The sequence below is a fragment of the Cryptotermes secundus genome, unplaced genomic scaffold (assembly GCF_002891405.2).
Source record: "Cryptotermes secundus unplaced genomic scaffold, Csec_1.0 scaffold2218, whole genome shotgun sequence".
In the NCBI taxonomy this organism is placed as follows: Eukaryota; Metazoa; Arthropoda; class Insecta; order Blattodea; family Kalotermitidae; genus Cryptotermes; species Cryptotermes secundus.
Window position 1 is genome coordinate 459,967 of NW_019733355.1, and position 16,237 is coordinate 476,203.

The following is a 16,237-nucleotide window of genomic DNA, read 5'->3' on the forward strand; positions in this document are numbered from 1 at the left end:
ACCGTGCATACCGGAAAATAGTTGGTCTCAGACGTGGAAGATTGTCGACTCTTGGAATGTGGCGTCGTGTAGTCTGGTAGATCGTTACCAACATTTCCGAGGATACTACTGCTTCAATCGTTAAGGCTCAAAGGAAGAAGGCAGAAGTATTTCCGTCCGAAACGATAATGACGTTCTACAAAATTAAACGGCTGCACATGCCAGAAAACAGCAACCTACATAGTCACTTCACTGAGAATCTCAACTCCCACAGCACAAGGCTTTATTTACATCATCATTTGCCTCGCTACCGTAACGTCCTTGGGAAAATTTAGAAGAAATTTAGACACACCTGTTCTTTCTGTTGGACTGACGGAACGGTTTCTGGCATGTTTTTCGCCACCTTTTCCTCATTCTGTTCAACGAAGACGATGTATCATGTTCCAGAAATGCTCCTTATGTCATCTTCCAAATCCGCATCGATTTTTTCTTCTTTATCACGATTAGTGGAACGTTTAGATAAGAACATTTCAGTGGATGGACTGTGTTATCATTCCAGTCTTTTAGTCCAATTTCCTATTTTTTTTTAAAAATAAAAGCAGGCTTATGCTATTACCATGCTGTCTGTGTGCCTGTGTATCCCTCCTATCAACTTTTGAATGGCTAAACCAATATTTATTAAACTTGGTATGTATACCATGGCACTTAAGCCTATTTCAACGGCGTATTTAACCCTGTCGTTGCTAGGTAACGGCTAGGTGTAAACTTTATCGTGGCAACTAATAAGATGAATTGTTGGACGCGTCCTTTTCTGTGCTATCCGTGTCGTATCAAAGGGAAGTAGACGATTAATTCTTCTCAGAACTTCTGGTTATTCATTGCATTGAACCTTAAATTGTGATCGCCAACATAACCGTTGAGTTGACCGTAACTTATTAAAAATGTCGGTACATTCGAAGCGGCTGCGATTCAGTCAGATGTGAGGTTCTCACTTCCGTAACTATGACGAATACAGTCTTTCGAGATGTAACGCCGTGTAGTCTGGTAGCTTGTTATCTACGCTTGTGACGACCCTGTTATACCCTGAATATGGAGGCAACAGATTCCTCCGAAACTTTGCTTACAAGCTACCAGACTACATGGCGTCACATCCCAGAAAAAAGTAATCATCATTATGTTAGATCACGATTTCTTCTTATTCCCTTGCTTAACATACACACTGCTGGTGTTTATTCTGTTCTTAATTCAGTCTGTTTTAAAAAATAATCAAATGTTTAGATATATACGAGTATGTATGTATATATGTATGTGTGTGTTTATGTGTGTGTGTAGAGGAAAAAATGCCGGTCACGGTAGCCGAGCTGTCTGAGGCATGCACTGTCTTCGATCGCTCGGAAGCCGGGATTCTGGGTTCGAGTCCCACACAAGGCATAGATGTTTGATATGTGTATGTGTTTATTCTGAATTTGTGTTGTCCTGTGTTTAGGTAGAGGCCTTGCAACGAGCTGATCACTCGTCCAAGGAGTCTTACCCTCTGTAAAATGTTCATGAAACTGAAAATCAGAGGCCAGGGCCCAAAGGGGCTGTAAAGCCAGCAAAAAAAAAAAGGGAAAGGTAAAGTTGTTCGCGTGCTGTTATTAATTAAGCCTCACGCCAATAAGACGTATAGAGGAATGAAGTATAGACCCACGTAAGTTCTGCACTGGATGGAGGTGAGTGTTAAGCTTCACGTTCCGGGTCGCTTTACTCCCGGTGAAAGAGCCCTCTGTAGCCATGGGAGATGATATGGGCCCCAGAGCCCATCTGGACGCTGTGAAGAAGAGAAGACGTTACTTGCACCGCCGGGTCCCCCTGCCGTCCAGCCCACATCCGGTCACTATATCGACCGAGTTGTCTTATGTGTGTATGTCGGGAGTTGTTTACTGCTGAGTAGCAACGGCGGCATCCCGTGTTACGTCACCGCTTGTGAGGGAGGGGGTGTCCTCCATAGCGCAACACGTCACAATATATATATTTAAGCATACATAAAGCTATTTTACAAATGATCTCGTGGTCTGTAGGCTATATGTATGAGATAGCCTCTTACACATAAATTACTGGTTTTGGGAAACGAAGGTTTCAAGATAACGTTTGAATTTGAGAAGTGAATAGTCAGTTTTAAATTTAGGGTATTACATGGTGAGGTGTTTCGTGATTTCTGCAATTCACTTAAAATAATTTGAGTAGTGAAATAAAGTATAATACGTTGGAGTAGACAAGACATGCACATTTAATTGCTGGGGGATATTTCCTGGTAATCTACATCTTGGAAGATCATGAAGAAAATTAGGAGAATATTATTAAAATCGATCTTAAGAAATATTTATGAGAAAGTGCAGTTAACTGAAATAATTCAGAATCTTGGACGAGAGTCCGTATTTTCAACATGGCGTAGCGACTGGCTACGGGATGGACGACCGAGGGGCCGGATTTCGAGTCCCGGTAGGGTCAAGAATTTTCTCCACATCGTCCAGACCGGGTCTGGGGCCCACCCAGCCTCCTATCCAATGGGTACCGGGGGTAAAGCGTGAAGCTAACCACTCACCTCCAGCTAGTGCCGAGGTCAAGAAAATGTGGAGCTATATATCAACTCCCCCATACGTCTTCACGGCGTAGTGCTTAATTAGTTAAGCACAGGGACAACTTTACGTTTTTTAAGTCTCAATCTTGTCAAGTAGCAAGTTCTGGTATTAACAGCGTTGAACCATTTGCTTCTTCTTCCTAAAGAGTTCAGTTTATTAATTAGTTAAGTTAGTTGTGAAAAATGACTGAGTTATGTGTAGAAGCATTCGTCCTTCTGACTGTGTCCATGGTACGCTGCACACGTTACATGCAATTAATTGCGTGCTCTCGGACCGAACTGATGACTACTCTAGATATTAGTTTATGAAGTTTTTAGAAAAACCTGTTAAAACTTCCTGCTGTGCTCAATGAGCGTAGCTGAGAGTTGTATAAGCATCTGTATTTCTTTTACACATTGTAATTACTTGTAATCTAACGATGCGAACATTACAAGCAAGATATGAACAATATTTCCCACTAATAATGTCAGTGAAATTCAACCAAATTACTCGTAGAATTTCTTAACTACGAGATATAGTAAGCCTATATAGAAAAAGGAATTTTAGAACCATTATGAGATAACTTCCTCGAACCACTTTTGTAGGCATTAAAAAGTTTTAACAAACATTCTTTGGAAGTGAAATTCTCTGCAGAAAAGGAGAATTACTGAATGTGGAGAGAACTGATGAGCTAAAGATATGCAGTAGACATCAAAGAGAGCCGAGTTAGAAGCGAATTGTGATTCCTAGAACATAGAGCCGTACAGATGCCAGCTTCTTCAGAGGGACACGGATTGGAAGTCTCGTTACCATGGAGGGATTTGGGCAGGAACAGAACGCACCGTGTCCTTGCCTTGCTTCACTGAACACCAAGCCTACTTGCCAATAACCTCAAGAGTGACTTTTTTTATTATTATTATTGCTAGTGGGGTGGGACTAAGTCCCTTGTACTGCGGCCACTTCTGGCCTATTGTACCAGCCCCAGATGATAGTTGAGGGTGATTGTGGAGCAATTGGTGGAATGAAGATTGGTAAGGAAAACCGAAGTACTCGAAGAAAACCTGCCCCAGCACCACTTTGTCCAACACAAATCCCACTTGACCAGACCCCGGGATCGAACCCGGGCCGCCGCGGTGGGGAGCCAGTGACTAACCGCTTGAGCTATGGCGCGGCCCAAAGGATTGACTTGGTCTGTCTATTGATTTTTACCTAACGACGCTTTCTCAAATGTACTATACTTCACACTGCATCGAATGTGAAGATTATTGCAAATGGAAAATTGCTAAGAGCACTGAATGAAAAGGTCACGGTATATTTTAAATGGATATATTGGAGTTTTCTTGGACGTACGGAGGAAGATCGTGACAATCTCAATCAGGATAAGAGATGTGTGAAATAAATGTCGAAACCTTGATCTTTCAAACACGAAGCAGGAGTGTTTGCCACTCAACTGCGACGGATCAGTTTCGTTTGCTACCGCCTGTTCAGGCATACTTTGCAGAGTGACCCTCTTGCGAGGTAAACTCATCTGTAACTGTCTGGCTTTAACTGCTAATGACATGCAAGTTTTAAGACACTGTCTGGGGATCCGCGTCTCTTTTCCATTTTCTTCATGGTCAGATAGAGGTACTACCCCGGCCTCAGATGACGGAAATGAACCCAACTTATTAAAATATAGACACACAGTTGCAGTTCCCTGCTAAATGGAGTAAGCCCAGGGTCAAGAATGAAGTGAATAGTTATGGACTGGACAATCGGAGTTCAGTTCTCTGTAACGCAGTGGTTTTCTTTTCGCCACAGCGTCCAACCTGGACTCATATCAAAAGTGTAGGGTGATTCTAAATTATTGTCGGTGTTTCCACCCTTTCCCGGGAGTTAGGCTCTCTTATTGCGCAGCTCACCACTCAGCTTTGTACATTATATACAAGTAGTTCTCACGTGTGGTCCCCGGACCCCTAAGTGTTCGCGAGCTTAATTTATTTCCTCCTCTTATAAATAACGCCGTAAGCGGTATTCGGACATTAAAACATTTCATATAAAATATTTCTTTTGAATATGTTTTAAGTTGATATGCAGATGATTTGGAGCCGAGATAGCGCAGTCGGTATAGCGACTGGCTACGGGCTGGACGACCGAGGGATCGGAGTTCGAGTCCTGGTAGAGGCAAGAATTTTCTCTTCTCCATGTCGTCCAGACCGGTTCTGGGGCCCACCCGGCCTCCTATCCAACGGGAAACCATGTTTTTTTTTTTCCTTGGGGGTAAAGCGGCCGGGGCGTGAAGCCGACCACTCACCTCCAACTAGTGCCAAGGTCAAGAAAACATAGATCTGTATATTAACTCTCCATATGCCTTCATGGCATAGCGCTTGATTAGTTAAGCACAGCGACAACTTTATCTGCCTTTGTGGAGATGATTCAAATGTGGAGGGATGAGGGGCCCTTGAATGTGTAGTGTGTTGCTAGGGGGGTCCGCGAACTGGAAAATTTTGAGATACCGTGCCGAGATTTAGAATCAGTGGAGCGTTTCCGTTACTCCTGTATACGCCTTCGTGTATTTGCACTTTAGTATAGAGGCAAATTACATTTTGTTTTCACCTTACCGCATTCAGAAACTATTAAGATCTCAACTTTCATGTCAGAAAGTGTAGAAATGCAGCGTTTTCTGCTTGCATTAAAAGTGTCCGGCACATGTTTGTGCTGTACTGTAAATCGTCCGATCCACGCATTTGAAGTTGCCTTTACTGAAGTGCCTGACTGTGAACAGTAGATCCAGATGTCTTGAAAGAAAACAAACAGATTTGCGCAAACTGGCAACACGACTCATCTGAAGGCGGGTGAAGGACTTCTTATGGCGCCATATTCTCCTGGAGCCTTCTGCGGCCCTTGTAGGCGACTCCTTAAAATCAGACACAACTGGAGTTTCTTTCGTCTGGTTGGAGGTATACAGACCCAAAGCTGTTTGGTACCGGGTGATTAAAAATAAATTTCTATTGCCGTTTGCAGCCTTCGTTCCTGAGAAAGTTCTTTGTGGCTTCTAGTGATGATTTTAAATAGTGTAACTGTTTTTAGGCTGTATGGAATTTAAGGAGGAGGCGAGATGGCGTAGTCATTATAGCAACTGGCTGCTGGGCTGGAAGACCGAGGGGTCGAATTTGAGTCCCGGTAGGGTAAAGAGTATTCTCTTCTCGTTGTCCAGACCTGTGCTGGGGCCCACCCAGCTTCCTATCCAATGGATACTGGAGGTTTCTTTCCCCGGAGGTAAAGCGGCCGGGGCTTGAAGCTAACCACTTACCTCCAAGTAGTGCCGAGGTCAAGAAAATATGGATCTATACGCCAATTCCCCCATACGCCTTCGTGGCGTAGTACTTAATTAGTTAAGCATAGGGACTATTTCATGGAATTTAAGGTTTTCACAGCAGGCAGTGTTGAGACTGAGGTCCTTAGGGTAAAAATATAAAAACAACTGGTTCCTCCGAGATGCCAGACTACATGGCATTGCATCCGAAAAGATAGTCTCGAATGTTAGACTGCTTTCCGAAAAGAAAAAAGCTGCCTTGTAGTCTTCTCCGTATCCTTAGGCTCTGGTGGCCTGTGTCTAATGTGTAATAATTTCATATATAATAGTCAAATCACTTTTATGAATTTGAGTGTTATGTCTTTCGGAATCTAACAATTCTAGAATAACAAACGCATCGGTCATCAAATGCATTTAAATCCTATCTTTTCTAATTTCTTCATCACTTCGAGTACTTGAAAATGCAAAAGCTCCGAAAATGATATTGTCAGAAAAACGTGAGATGTGCCGGTTTTAATTTGCCAGACGAGTGACTGCCGAAACATAAAAAAATAGTTTCCATGATATGCGGCCGTAAATAGTTAAAAATTTGGGCTGTCAAAATCAACGGATATGACAGGATTGTTGCCCCGAGATCTGCAAATCGTATAGAAGCATCCATGCCATCGCTTGATTCACACCCAACACGTTCGGATGGGAGACGACCCGACAAGAAGAGATCCTACGCAACACAACACAAAACTGAAAGCAGAAGTGAAACACTAGATACTTGAAGGACTAGTAGACAGGATTAATAAACTAGAAACAAAAAAAAAGAGTATATAATTTAAAAAGAAACAAATAAATACAGGTTCCAGAATGTCAAAATGTCAAAAAGTTATTAATCTGAAGAAGTAAGTACATTCACCAAAGAAGGAGAAACGTAATAATGCTAAGAATACAAAACAGTGGACAGAGTAAAACAGCTGGAGAATTCAACGTAATAAAAAGGCAAAAAACGTGAAATTGTAGAAATAAGTAAATTCAAGGAATTAAGAAAAAGAAAAAAAGAGTGTATTCCTGGCCATCCAAGTCTCTTCCTTACATTCACAACTTATTTTCATAAGGTCCACTTTAATATTAGCCTCCCATCAACGTCTGGTTTTCTTCCGTTGAAGTTCTTCATGTAACATTTTCCCGTTTCTTGTTTTTACCTCGAGCCCTGCGTGTCCACACGCGGTAGCGTAGTTGGTTGAGGCACTATACTACAAGCCGGAAGGACGCAGGTTTGATTCCGGATGAGGTCACTGGATTTTTTTCAATTTACCCAATCCTTCCAGCCACACTATGACCCTGGGGTTGACTCAGCCTCTAACAGAAATGAGTACCAGGAATATTATTGGAATATTCTTGGGGGTGAAAGGCGGCCGGCGACTAGGGCTGACAAGCTTGCCGCCATCTGTAAACCGATTGTCTAGAAAATGTGGGAACCTCAACATCTCACAACCCTATGGGCCTCCACGGCCTGTACCAAGGATAACTTTACTTACTTTTTGCCCTAAATGTCCCTCTCATTTTGATGGATTCTTCATAACATTAGGTCTGCTAGCTGAAGGGAACAAGTTCTCTTCATGTGGGATCAGCTCCGTACGATGTTGAGAACAAACTCGCGGTTTCACAAGAAGATTCATAATCTGACCTCCAAACTTCAACTGCTTTAAAGGATTCATGCTGCTAACTTTAGGTATGAGTTACTGCTTTCCAGTCACATTCATGCTCGAGTGATATGACGTGTACTTTCAGTGTTACGCAGAACTACATGTCTATTTTTTTTATTGCTAGTGGGATGGGACTAAGTCCCTTGTTCTGCGGCCACTTCTGGCCTAAAACTACATGCCTACCTGCCGGCATTATGACCTCATACGTGCTGGAAAACATATTTCAGGATAAGTAAAACAAATGACGAATAAGAAGAAAGCAGTCTTCTGGGATGTGGCGCCGTGTAGAAATTGTTAACCGACGTTTCGGAGGAACGTATCGCCTCCATCTTCAGGTAGAAGACAAGAAGAAATCCGCGAGCGAACCAGCTAGTGCAGATGCAACAGCTACACGGCGCCACATCCCAGAAGACTGCTTTCTTCAGTCACCGCCGTGAAAACCTCAAATCTTACAAATAAAAAATAAGTGTCAGATAATTTCTTTCATGAAGCTCAGGAAGAAGTTAGACATTCTTTACGGTCGCCATTCTTGTGTGAATAAATGACGATAACTTTGATTTTTGCACGAGAAGCAGCCCATGATCTGGAATTAACTCCAGGCCAAGGCAAAAGCTTTCACGAAATAAATCATGTTTTAAATATACATTAAGATGATGGACATTTCATTTATTTTCCAAGGTAACATTTACAAAAAAAAAAAGATAGGAAGAATTGACGATGTATTCGCATAGAAAACTGCTGCAAACAGGTGAGACTGTTATATTCTCAACGCCGCCATGTTGTATCTAATGCCCAACTGTTGCTTTTTCCTAGAAACGTAATTTGAAAGAGTGCCTATACATCTACTTGATTGTCCATCTCTTAGCTAAGGCATAGTCGACGATAACTGAATATTGTCACGTTTATGTGGTGATTATAGACGGATTTTGTATTGATGACCGGATTTGTTAGACTGTTTGGTACAGCGCTTGTCTACACTTCACAGTTCACTGTTAAACACACACACACTAGGGTCCACAGTCACGTATTCACTAGCCGTTGCTTGGTAGCGGCTTCTAACGGCAGACGTTCCACTTACTCTGGGTTCCCGAACTGTCCCCGTGCCTCAGCTGCCAGCTTCCAACAGCAACAGCTCACAACTACTGAACCGCAGTAGTCCTCTAACTAACTCACAGACTGACTATCTGACTCTGCAGCTAATTGGCCCTGCTTATAACATCTGGGCACGGACCGCGTAGAAGATACCGTCACTCTGTTGCAGTGCAATTGTCGCCGTGGAAACATGCTTGCCTGCAGAGTCGTTAATTTTCAACGGCTATTGTATAGTTCCTTATTTCGAGTCGTTGCTTAGCAGCCGATTCATGTCATAGTATGTCAGCAGTGTAGCTTAATATGACACGGTTCTGTCTGGTATTTTTACGTGTGCCGCAGACAAAACGTTGGAGGTGGTTCATAGCCATCTGCTTCTACTGCTTCGGCAGTGTTTGCTGTGATCACATGTTAACGAACTTTTGTACTTGGTGTTGTTGTTGATGTTGGTGGTGTTGTTGTTGTTGATGATGTTGTTGTTGTTGTTTTTGTCCTACTCGAAAGTGTAAAAGAACATAAGCTTATTCTATTAAAGCACATAATTTGATTTCTCGTGCGTTAGTTTACTGCCTTGTCGGTTCCGCTAGAAGTTTATGTATTTAAATGTGTTATTCAACCTGGGAAACTTTTATATGTATTGTGTTAGGTTATAAGTTTGTCTAGTCCGAATTTCTCCTAGTGTCTAGGCGGAGTAGCGACTTGACGATTTGCGGGGAGCTCTAGGACGAAAGCGTTCTGTAAATTATCACTTAGAAATCAGTCTTATTTAAAACGTTTTAATTCGGATAGGCGATAAATGGGTGCAGATCACAGTGGCCGCGCGGTCTAAGGCATGAACGGTCTTTGCCTGCTCGAACACTGGGATCGTGGGTTCGAATCCCACTCAAGACATGGATATCTGTGTGTATTTATTCTCTTTTTGTGTCGTTCTGTGTGTATGTAGCGGCCTTGCGATGGGCTGATCCCCGTCCAAGGGATCATACCGACTGTATATATGATCAAGAAACTGAAAAAGCGTCCAAGGCCTAACAAAGGCCCGTAGAGGTAAACGTAGGTAAAAGCGAATGATTTTCTTTCACTATGAAATGTACGTGTAAAATGAAAGTATTCAAGGTATTTGTTCCTTTGTCGTTTATTTACGAAGTTCAGTGTTCAAAATAAATTGAAACAGAGAATGGGGCACTGACATTAAAATGCAACTGCATTTTTAGTAATCACCTAAGGGACTAATAAAGATGTGCGATAAGAACATGTTGCCTATTTGATAGGGAACCTATTAAGATGGTAGAGCCGGGATAGCGTGGTCCGTATAGCAACTGGCTACGGGCTGGACAACCGGGGTATCGGGGTTCAAGTCCCAGTAGGGTCAAGAATTTTCTCTGCTCCACGTCGTCCAGACCGTCCAGACCCAACCTCCCATCCAATGGGTATCGGGGGATCTTTCGTCGGGGTCAGAGCTGCAGGGGCGTGAAGGTGACCACTCACCTCCAACTTGTGCCGAGACGAAGAAAATGTGAATTAATACGTCCACTTCCCCATACGTCCTTATGGCGTAGTGTTTAATTAGTTAAGCACAGGGACAATTGTACCTTAGCCATTGAAATGAGAATTACTTAAATCCGATCAGCATACAAATGCTTAAAAAATCATGTTTCTCTCTCGCTCTCTCTTTCTCTTCTGAGGCAGAATATCAAAATTGTATCAGTTCAAACAAGCGCTAGACTGTCTGGATGTAGTTAAATGTTTGGTTACTGGATTTTGAAATCAATAGAAATGGCCGTTCTTTTATATAACAACATTAAAAGGACAGTTGGAGACATCTTGTATTGACACTTTATTAACCAGTTCCGTACCACGCACGAGATATCTCGCTTAGAAGAACTCATTCCTTTGTTCATGATTCGATTGGTATTCGACAAAATAAGCGAAAGAAAAGTTTCCTACTGTCGAAGGTTAAAGCTAAACAGTTCATCAGCAATGTAAATGTGTGTGCTGCCATGGAACTATACTAACAGAGCAAATTTTTAACTAAAAGTCATCCTGCAAAGATTAAATCAAACCATTGTTTACTATGGGACGTACTGTTGAAACTCATCCCCCCACCCTGTAACTTGGTGGACGCGTGATCCGTCCGTCTCGTTACCATCAAGGTTACTGAGGAAATATTATTGAAAGATCAAAGGCCCGCGGTGAACTGTGATATTTCTTTTCCAAGAGGGAGCGTTGCATTCCCAGCCGCAGAACAGTGTTCTGAACAAACTGACGTAATGAAGCATTGCATCCTGATGCCTATGTTCGGCGAAATAAATCTCAAAAGAGTTCTATAGTGAACTATGTTTTCTCATTTAATTATAAGATAAACCCTCGGTAGTCCTGCTACAGTTAATCCGGGTAGAAATGTGACAAATTCTGTTCACAATTGAGTACATTTACACGTGGGATTTAGGAGCAAGAGGGATTAGAGCAAGAGGATGTAAGACTGTGTTGAGTGCAGCTGGGAAGATTGAAACTCCGCAAGAAAATATCCAAGATTGGCTAAAGGTCGCGCCATAGCTCAAGCGGTTAGTCGCTGACTTCACGCCGCGGCGGCCCGGGTTCGAGCCCGGGTCTGGTCTTGTGGGATTTGTGGTGGACAAAGTGCCACTGGGGCAGGGTTTCTCCGAGTACTTCGGTTTCCTCTGCTAGTCTTCATTGCACCAAATTCTCCATCATCATAATCACCCGGTGCAGATACAATAGGCCAATCAGTGGCCGACGTGCCGAGTGGACCTAGCTAGACTCCACACCCCACTATGCGAATTAAAAAAAAAGATTGGCTTGAGCTGGATGGAGATTACATTTTCTGACAGAGGAATAAATTGCTGTAGTGGTATCTTTTTATCTATTTTCATCAACACTACTTATATTATTAATTTTCCAATTATTTATTTCCTTTGTCTTTTATGGTTATCATTTACTTCATTAATCCGGATTAGCAAGGGTTTCCCTCAGAGTCTCAGTTACTTCAAAAGAATATTTCACGTAATTAACACGGGTTAAATTAGACTGTGCCGGTCACGGTAGCCGAGCGGTCTAAGGCATGTACTGTCTTCGCTCGCTTGGAAACCGGGATCGTGGGTTCGAATCCCACTCAGGGCATGGATGTTTAGTTTGTGTGTGTGCGTTTTTCTGTGTTTGTGTACAGGTACAGGCCTTGCGACGAGCTGATCACCCGCCCAAGGAGTTCTACCGATTGTGTAAGATCTAGAAAAATCGAAGTGAACGGAGAAGTTCATGAAGGTGGGCCTAGGCCCACTGGGACTATAGTGCCAAAGAAAAAAAAAGACTGGTATTCTGGGTTATGAGACAGTTTAGTTTCACGGTCTGAGTGACTCGCGGTTTCTCAAGAAGGGCTCAGTTAGTTTCACGGGTCATCACTTAGGATACTGCGCAGGTGTCAACAATTTTAATTTTTAAACTTATCATTTTCTCAAAAGCATGTACTGTCTTCGCTCGCTTCGTGGGTTCGAATCCCATTCAGGGCATGAATGTTTGGTGTGTGTATGCGCTTTTCTGTGTGTGTGTTGCCCTGTGTTTAGGTAGCGGCCTTGCGACGGGCTGATCCCCCGTCCAAGCAGTCCTACCGACTGTGAAATGATTAAAAGAATAAGAGAGAAACCTCGACACCCGTGTAAGGGTATAAGATGAACAGATAAAAAAAGAAATCAATTTCTCAAATCTCTTACCGCAAGGAACATTTAGGCCTAAGTAACTGAACACTGTACGATATAACTTGGTCAAATAATTGCCCTTTAAATGTGATGCTGATCTTGTAAAGGTTACAAACAGCAACTAACTGTTATTAGTTATAAGATTATATAGGGCATTGTCCATTATCTTAGTTATGTTTGAAATTATACGACGTTTCGGAGGATCTGCTCCCCTCATTAGGTGCTAAACCGGGGAAATATCCTACTAGATTGGTCCCGTTAGACAACGATAGCTTCCATCGCTGTAATTACGTCAATGGACAATTTCAAACGTAATAATTTTATAACAGAATTCTTTATTGTTGTGGTACTGAACACTTATTTATATTGTCACAAAATGTCTGCTGACCTGTTAATCTTCTGCTGATACTCGTGACTTTCACTTGGAAGCTTCACTGCAATACGGCTTCATACACAAAATGTCAATAGAGGGTGAGACTGTGCCTTGTCACATGTGGTGTGCCATGGGGTAGTACCTAGCAGACAACAAAGTACTGCGGCATGTACAGTCAGATTTTCCTGTCTCCGGCTGTACAAGGTGGGGAAAGGAGGGCGTTTAGAGAACACTGATGCGGAAGTGGTGGTATTGTACTATCCACTACGAAAACATTTTATCGCGTAACATTACTTAATGTATTTATTTATTTCTGTTCCTATATTCTGTGTGAGTCGGGGTAGCCTAGTCGGTACAGCGACTGGCTACGGGCTGGATGGCCCAGGGGTCAGAGCTCGAGACCCAGTAGGACCAAGCATTTTCTCTTCTCCACTTCGTCCAGACCGGCTCTGTGGCCCATCCAACCTCCTAACCGATGGGTACCGGGGTCTTTTTCCCTGGGGGTAAAGCGGCTGGGGAGTGAAGCTGACCGTTCACCTCCATCTAGTGCCCAGGTCAAGAAAATGTTGATCTATACATCCACTCCCCCATACGTTTTCATGGCGTAGTGCTTAATGAGTTAAGCACAGGGACAACTTTTTTTTTCCTTGGCACTACAGCCCCGGTGGGCCTAGGCCTATTTCCATGAACTTCTCCGTTCATTTCGATTTTTCTAGATCTTACACATTCGGTAGGACTCCTTGGGCGGGTGATCAGCTCGTCGCAAGGCCTCTCCCTGTACACAAACACACAAAAACGCACACTCACAAACTAAACATCCATGCCCTGAGTGAGATTCGAACCTATGATTCCAGTTTCCACGCGAGCGAAGAGAGTACGTGCCTTAGACCGCTCGGCTACCGTGACAGGTCAGGGACAACTTTACATTTACCTATATCCTGTTCTAAACAGTTAACCTGATTCGGTACAGCAGCTTTAAGAAATAAAATGCAGTGAGGATCTTTTTTCCGGAATGAATCGTGTCTTCGTGCTTTGAACGAAATTATGTCTCTCTCTCTCTCTGTCACACTTGCGTGACGTCACCTCACAGTGCGCAGAGTCTGAGACACGATATGAGGACTGTATAAGATGTGAAATAATTTGTTGGTGAAACGTGACAACTCCTCACATTTTCCACTTCTCTCCCTTCCAGATTTATAAGGCCTGGCTTACACGATGCTAGTTTTTGACCCTGTTGGTGCTAGCACAAGAACCCGTAAGAGAAATAGCACTGCGTGTACACTTCAAGGATTCAATATTCAATAACAACTCGACTAGAAAGCTTTTTGCATGTTTGTTATTTCTGTCACAAGTTCAGACTTCAGTATGAATCTTAACTTGGCTCAGGCGGAATCAGTGTGACCTGCGACAGGCTGATCCCCCGTCCAAGGGACCCTATAATCTGTTTCTAAGATACATATTTTCACGTTAATTTCAGAATGGGAACAGGCCAGACGGCCTGATGGATAAAGAAGAAGGATTCCCGCAGTAGTGTGTTGAAAGCTACGATTAACATACGTCTTCATATCCACTGGCGCCCCCACTCTCTCGTCTGTTTCATATTGTCACGGTTTTGGAGTGACTATAGACGGAGTTTGGGTTGGTAATCGGATTTATTGAATGCTTACAGAATATAACTGCAAATAACTACGAGAATCTTACTGAGTTACACACTCCAAATATCACTGTAACTGCACCACACATAAAACCTTCTCAATTCTTCCCTAGCCGTTGTTCCGTAGCGGCTTCCAACTGTGGACGTTCCCCTTGCTCTGGGCTCCCGAAATGTCCCTGGCCTTAACTACAGCAACTCTCAGTCCACTGACTGACTGACTGACTGACTGACTGACTCACTCACTCACACACCAACTACTGTTCATGTCGCTCTACTCAACTCCACTGACTGACAGACTGACTGACTGAAATCTAGGCGTATTCTACTTATAACATCTCGGCACGGACCGCATATAAAACACCGTTCCTCTGTTGCTTTCCCGTCTGTTGGGATGCCCAAGTGATCGGTATTCAGCCATTGTCTAACAACGGCCGTTGTTTAAGGAGCCATTATTTAGCAACGGCTGTCGTATTTCGCTCTCCTTGCCTAGCAACGGGTTTACATGACACAATATTAACAAGTATTTTAATCAATTCATAAACATCCCAGGAACAATTACAGGGCCCTTTGTCACGGAGTCCATCTCGAATACTCAGAACGAACCGTGTGTTATCCTCGTCGCCTGCTACTCCTGCACCGAAGTTCTCTTTCGCGTTTAACAGTACGGGAAATAACACTGTACATGAGCTGGAAAGACGCGGGGAAATTACAGCTAGTTAGAACTTGCGCCGAATGTATCTGCCGCGACGAAGAACAGGATAATTGAACAGTCCCCACTATTCTACCTCTGCCCCCTTCCATCACCGTAGTTGCTGTATAGTCGGTCCTTTCTTAGCCTCGCGTTGTTCACGTTGCTTAGCAGTGCAAATGCCTGGAAAGTAATTTTCTTATCCCGTGCCGACATTTCCACACTGCTCCGAAAGCCAGTAACCTGCCATTCACTGCTCAAATTGCGCCGTTGCCAACATCAGGGAAACTAGTGAAAATTGGGCTGTGCACATACTTAAAGAAAACTCAGTTGTCTTAGTCTGCAAGTGAATTTTATCGACCGAGCGACCGCCGCTTGTCGGCGAAGTTCGGCGAAGTTAGTGCCAACTTTAGCGGATAGAGGGTGTCGCGTGGTCAGCATAACGAATCTCCACGGCCGTTAATTTCGGTTTTCTAGACCGGAGCCGCTATTTCCTTGAAATAGCCCCTTAATTATCCTCACAAGGCTGAGCGGTCCCCGTTCCAGACCCACTACTTCTCAGAAAATCTGGTAGCGCCGGGAATCGAACCCGGGAACTCTGGATCTGTAGCCAGGAACTTTGACCACCAGACCACAGAGGCGGTCGTGCATATACTTGGTAATACCTTTATATGACGTTAGCAGCAAGGAGACTATTTTTTTTCCCCTTGGCGCTACAGCCCCAGTGGGCCTAGGCCTACCTCCATGAACTTCTCCGTTCACTTCGGTTTTTCTAGATCTTACACATTCGGTAGGACTCCTTGGGCGGGTGATCATCTCGTCGCAAGGCCTCTACCTGTACACAAACACAGAAAAACGCACACACACAAACTAAACATCCATGTCCTGAGTTGGATTCGAACCCACGATCCCGGTTTCCAAGCGAGCGAAGACAGTACATGCCTTAGACCGCTTGGCTACCGTGACCGGCCGCAAGGAGACTATAGAGAGGCCAATTCCGTGGCAAACATAAATTACTATGCCTCTTTCTCTGCAAAGATCAAAGTTCTGTGCTGAACTACGGACTTTTATAAGAGCATTGTGATCCTAGCTTTCTGTGGCATTGGAATGTGTAAATATTATCCGTGTTACAACATTTGTACTTCTCTGCCC